At 45.0% G+C, this 6,000-nt stretch overlaps 2 non-coding genes across 2 annotated transcripts; both read right to left on the bottom strand.

The window, feature by feature from the left end:
- Positions 1 to 250: 250 nt before the first annotated feature.
- On the bottom strand, positions 251 to 332 carry trnal-uag (transfer RNA leucine (anticodon UAG)). Its single transcript has one exon. It is a non-coding gene; the product is annotated as a tRNA-Leu (tRNA).
- A 2,829-nt stretch (positions 333 to 3,161) lies between these two features.
- On the bottom strand, positions 3,162 to 3,243 carry trnal-uag (transfer RNA leucine (anticodon UAG)). The gene has a single exon. It is a non-coding gene; the product is annotated as a tRNA-Leu (tRNA).
- Between the last annotated feature and the right edge of the window lie 2,757 nt (positions 3,244 to 6,000).

Here is a 6,000-nt window from a genome sequence, read left to right as displayed (position 1 = left end):
CGATGAAATAGCAGTCACCATTCGGTTCCAGTAAAATCTCAACATGCTTGGAACGTAAAGCAACAGTAGAGATGTTTGCAATTTTCCACGCGGGAGACGAACACGATCATGACAGCAGAGGAAATTTGGCACTTTCCCACTCGACAGTTGATTCCCAGGGAAACAAATCGAATTTTGTTCTGAACGAAACAACATCAGTGGTGGCAACAGCATTTCAACAAGCTGCACCGTTGCAGTCGATCAGCAGCAATGGCAGTGGTGGGATTCGAACCCACGCCCCTGTCGAGACTGGAACCTAAATCCAGCGCCTTAGACCGCTCGGCCACACTACCAACTGCGCCAGTTCCCCATTTTCTTTCACTTCCAATTGAGCTCCTGCATAACAACAGATGGAAAGTCAAGTGAAAAGGGTTCCATGATCCCTCTCGGACTCGCACGGCTGCGTGGATGTGCCCGGCTACAATATCAATTTCGCAGCAGATAATGATAGCCCATCAATCCGGATAAAAATCAATGGTAAGCTGAGGCTATCTTCTCAGACTCTTTTCAACTACAAATGTATCTGTGAGTGCGTGAGCATACATGTTCGCTTATGATTTGGTCAAATAACCATGAACTGCTTGACATTACTGCAATTTCGATTCTTACTTTGCTAAATGATTTCACCCATTGCTCGAAATAGGACAACTTTCACGTTTACACGGAACATGAAACACACCGGACTACAGGGAAAATAAACAAAGCTGAGCAGGCCGTGTTCCACATCATACCGTGCAGCATAGTTTCAGTCACTGTGTCTGTTTTGTAGAATAATAGTCCCAAAGAATGTTCTCCACACTAACACCGGAGGTAGCATTACAATCCGAGAACGACCGATCACATTGTGAGGATGCTCTGACCTCGGGGCCAGTTCGAGATGCCACTTTCCTTGCCTTTTATGCAATTGGCTGCAGGGATGTTCACACCTGGACATGAGCCACATCGACATCAACTGAGTTGGAAACCTGCGTGGGAATCGACGAGAAGCGACTCAAAAAATCTTGCTAAATTCCATGGTGCTTATTAGAAATGCAGTTTCTGTTCACCTCAATTTAAAAGGCAGTTTCTGAACAGAGGAACTGAAATCAAAAGCTAATTATCTCACCCCACCCCCACTCCGGAGTGGTGCTAACTGCACTTGATTGCTTTTTGTTCTCGATGTGAAGAGCTCTCACGCCTGAGTCACCTTCACGCCTCTTGTTGCTGAGTGACTCAAAAGAAGGAGTTTCAACAGAGCTGCAACTGCCTCACTTTCCCAGTCGCTCTCCCCGTTTACATTTTCCTGCTCATCAGTGATTTAATGAAAACCAAAAGGATGCGATGTTATTCTGCAGCCTCTTTGTCGATTCCTCCGTTTAAATTCCAACATGGCTTAGATCTCGGGGCGCACCTTAATGCTAGCTTTGAAAGCACAGGTCCAGAGCTTCCTCTGAGAGTGCAATTTCTTTCATTGCTGTTGCTGATTGAATGAGCCACTAACGTGCGAACTGCTCCAAAACATGATGCAGGACCTCTGGTGCCAATTCTCGCACTTTGAATAACGACAGACAGCTTCCAAATGAGGCCTTTCAGATACGACTTTGGGGTACATTTGGCAGACAGAATAGTTCAGGAATCCGTGGTGCACTGTGACACCAGCGCATCACCTTCTTCCCTGTCTTTGAACCGGGCCGCCTCAGCAAGGAATGCAAATGCAGTATTGCTCTTCGTGGAAGGATCGGTAACTACACTCTCAAACTGAATGGCACATGATCAGAAGCAGTTTGTAGAATATCTTTACAATGCTCTGCACAGTAATCAAATGGAAATGCATTGCATTTCACTACGAGAGCAGATTTGTTCAAGCAAATTCGAAGGCAGGTTTGCAGATGGGAAAGCAAGCAGGAAAGCTCCGTTCTTGTCCATGTAAAAGGCTGCAGATGAAGAACAAAACAGTTTCGACCGCGGGAACCTATCTTGCGGAAGGTGAACGTGCTGATCACTATGCTACAGAAACAAGCCCACAGCCGCCCCTGCTGCAGCTCAGTGGTATCCGACACTGAAAGTTGAAGACGTTCTACCTTTCACCTTTCTGTTTCCAAATGCTCGTTGTTTCATGGGAGTTGTTTAATTTTGGCTGTGTGGTATGCATGGACGAGATACACCGAAGTATCTGTTTTCACGCGGTGTAGCCCAATAACGTTGTGTTGCTTACACCGGCTTTAAAAGGATAACTTTTTAGCCGAGCTGGCCGTCGCAGTCTGTGGCACAATCATTTAGTCTGTTCGACTGCTCACTGGAAAGGTAGTATTGTGAAACACTGCAGAAACGAAGGACTTCCTTACTTTTGCTGCGACTGACCATACTCTGTGAAATTTTCCCAGATTCTCAGTTGAGGAGTTTTTGCAGCTGGAAATTACCTCAGAAAGCCTGTTAATTCGTAATGTATTGAACGAATCGCAAAACAGAAAACATTTGGCACGCAACACAAACAAAACTGGCAAACCAAATGCATTTTCAGATACAGTGAGCATGAATGCTAAATGTGAGACACTCCGAGGGCATGAGCCGTAAAGTAATCTCACAACTAACAACAGGGCAATTCCAAATTACTTTTCAATGATACTTGAGCCTCAGTGCACCACCATATCACAGACAATGCTGAAAAGAGAGAAAGAAAGAACATAATAAGAATGGGCCACAAAAAGTGAATTTCACCAATCACAGTCTCGATTAGATTACCTTTCCCTTCAGGGGTCTCCGGGACAGAAACGAAGGAAATTGGAGAAATTCAATAGCATATGACATCAAAATTCATCGGAACGATTTTCCCACTCGCCAGAAAGCCAAATAACGATGAATCGACTCACCGCAGGACTTTGTTTCACAACAGCGATGAAATAGCAGTCACCATTCGGTTCCAGTAAAATCTCAACATGCTTGGAACGTAAAGCAACAGTAGAGATGTTTGCAATTTTCCACGCGGGAGACGAACACGATCATGACAGCAGAGGAAATTTGGCACTTTCCCACTCGACAGTTGATTCCCAGGGAAACAAATCGAATTTTGTTCTGAACGAAACAACATCAGTGGTGGCAACAGCATTTCAACAAGCTGCACCGTTGCAGTCGATCAGCAGCAATGGCAGTGGTGGGATTCGAACCCACGCCCCTGTCGAGACTGGAACCTAAATCCAGCGCCTTAGACCGCTCGGCCACACTACCAACTGCGCCAGTTCCCCATTTTCTTTCACTTCCAATTGAGCTCCTGCATAACAACAGATGGAAAGTCAAGTGAAAAGGGTTCCATGATCCCTCTCGGACTCGCACGGCTGCGTGGATGTGCCCGGCTACAATATCAATTTCGCAGCAGATAATGATAGCCCATCAATCCGGATAAAAATCAATGGTAAGCTGAGGCTATCTTCTCAGACTCTTTTCAACTACAAATGTATCTGTGAGTGCGTGAGCATACATGTTCGCTTATGATTTGGTCAAATAACCATGAACTGCTTGACATTACTGCAATTTCGATTCTTACTTTGCTAAATGATTTCACCCATTGCTCGAAATAGGACAACTTTCACGTTTACACGGAACATGAAACACACCGGACTACAGGGAAAATAAACAAAGCTGAGCAGGCCGTGTTCCACATCATACCGTGCAGCATAGTTTCAGTCACTGTGTCTGTTTTGTAGAATAATAGTCCCAAAGAATGTTCTCCACACTAACACCGGAGGTAGCATTACAATCCGAGAACGACCGATCACATTGTGAGGATGCTCTGACCTCGGGCCAGTTCGAGATGCCACTTTCCTTGCCTTTTATGCAATTGGCTGCAGGGATGTTCACACCTGGACATGAGCCACATCGACATCAACTGAGTTGGAAACCTGCGTGGAATCGACGAGAAGCGACTCAAAAAATCTTGCTAAATTCCATGGTGCTTATTAGAAATGCAGTTTCTGTTCACCTCAATTTAAAAGGCAGTTTCTGAACAGAGGAACTGAAATCAAAAGCTAATTATCTCACCCCACCCCCACTCCGGGAGTGGTGCTAACTGCACTTGATTGCTTTTTGTTCTCGATGTGAAGAGCTCTCACGCCTGAGTCACCTTCACGCCTCTTGTTGCTGAGTGACTCAAAAAGAAGGAGTTTCAACAGAGCTGCAACTGCCTCACTTTCCCAGTCGCTCTCCCCGTTTACATTTTCCTGCTCATCAGTGATTTAATGAAAACCAAAAGGATGCGATGTTATTCTGCAGCCTCTTTGTCGATTCCTCCGTTTAAATTCCAACATGGCTTAGATCTCGGGGCGCACCTTAATGCTAGCTTTGAAAGCACAGGTCCAGAGCTTCCTCTGAGAGTGCAATTTCTTTCATTGCTGTTGCTGATTGAATGAGCCACTAACGTGCGAACTGCTCCAAAACATGATGCAGGACCTCTGGTGCCAATTCTCGCACTTTGAATAACGACAGACAGCTTCCAAATGAGGCCTTTCAGATACGACTTTGGGGTACATTTGGCAGACAGAATAGTTCAGGAATCCGTGGTGCACTGTGACACCAGCGCATCACCTTCTTCCCTGTCTTTGAACCGGGCCGCCTCAGCAAGGAATGCAAATGCAGTATTGCTCTTCGTGGAAGGATCGGTAACTACACTCTCAAACTGAATGGCACATGATCAGAAGCAGTTTGTAGAATATCTTTACAATGCTCTGCACAGTAATCAAATGGAAATGCATTGCATTTCACTACGAGAGCAGATTTGTTCAAGCAAATTCGAAGGCAGGTTTGCAGATGGGAAAGCAAGCAGGAAAGCTCCGTTCTTGTCCATGTAAAAGGCTGCAGATGAAGAACAAAACAGTTTCGACCGCGGGAACCTATCTTGCGGAAGGTGAACGTGCTGATCACTATGCTACAGAAACAAGCCCACAGCCGCCCCTGCTGCAGCTCAGTGGTATCCGACACTGAAAGTTGAAGACGTTCTACCTTTCACCTTTCTGTTTCCAAATGCTCGTTGTTTCATGGGAGTTGTTTAATTTTGGCTGTGTGGTATGCATGGACGAGATACACCGAAGTATCTGTTTTCACGCGGTGTAGCCCAATAACGTTGTGTTGCTTACACCGGCTTTAAAAGGATAACTTTTTAGCCGAGCTGGCCGTCGCAGTCTGTGGCACAATCATTTAGTCTGTTCGACTGCTCACTGGAAAGGTAGTATTGTGAAACACTGCAGAAACGAAGGACTTCCTTACTTTTGCTGCGACTGACCATACTCTGTGAAATTTTCCCAGATTCTCAGTTGAGGAGTTTTTGCAGCTGGAAATTACCTCAGAAAGCCTGTTAATTCGTAATGTATTGAACGAATCGCAAAACAGAAAACATTTGGCACGCAACACAAACAAAACTGGCAAACCAAATGCATTTTCAGATACAGTGAGCATGAATGCTAAATGTGAGACACTCCGAGGGCATGAGCCGTAAAGTAATCTCACAACTAACAACAGGGCAATTCCAAATTACTTTTCAATGATACTTGAGCCTCAGTGCACCACCATATCACAGACAATGCTGAAAAGAGAGAAAGAAAGAACATAATAAGAATGGGCCACAAAAAGTGAATTTCACCAATCACAGTCTCGATTAGATTACCTTTCCCTTCAGGGGTCTCCGGGACAGAAACGAAGGAAATTGGAGAAATTCAATAGCATATGACATCAAAATTCATCGGAACGATTTTCCCACTCGCCAGAAAGCCAAATAACGATGAATCGACTCACCGCAGGACTTTGTTTCACAACAGCGATGAAATAGCAGTCACCATTCGGTTCCAGTAAAATCTCAACATGCTTGGAACGTAAAGCAACAGTAGAGATGTTTGCAATTTTCCACGCGGGAGACGAACACGATCATGACAGCAGAGGAAATTTGGCACTTTCCCACTCGACAGTTGATTCCCAGGGAAACAAATCGAATTTTGT

This window comes from Hemiscyllium ocellatum, unplaced genomic scaffold (genome assembly GCF_020745735.1).
Source record: "Hemiscyllium ocellatum isolate sHemOce1 unplaced genomic scaffold, sHemOce1.pat.X.cur. scaffold_251_pat_ctg1, whole genome shotgun sequence".
NCBI classification, from domain to species: Eukaryota; Metazoa; Chordata; class Chondrichthyes; order Orectolobiformes; family Hemiscylliidae; genus Hemiscyllium; species Hemiscyllium ocellatum.
This window is presented reverse-complemented; position numbering and strand designations above follow the sequence as displayed.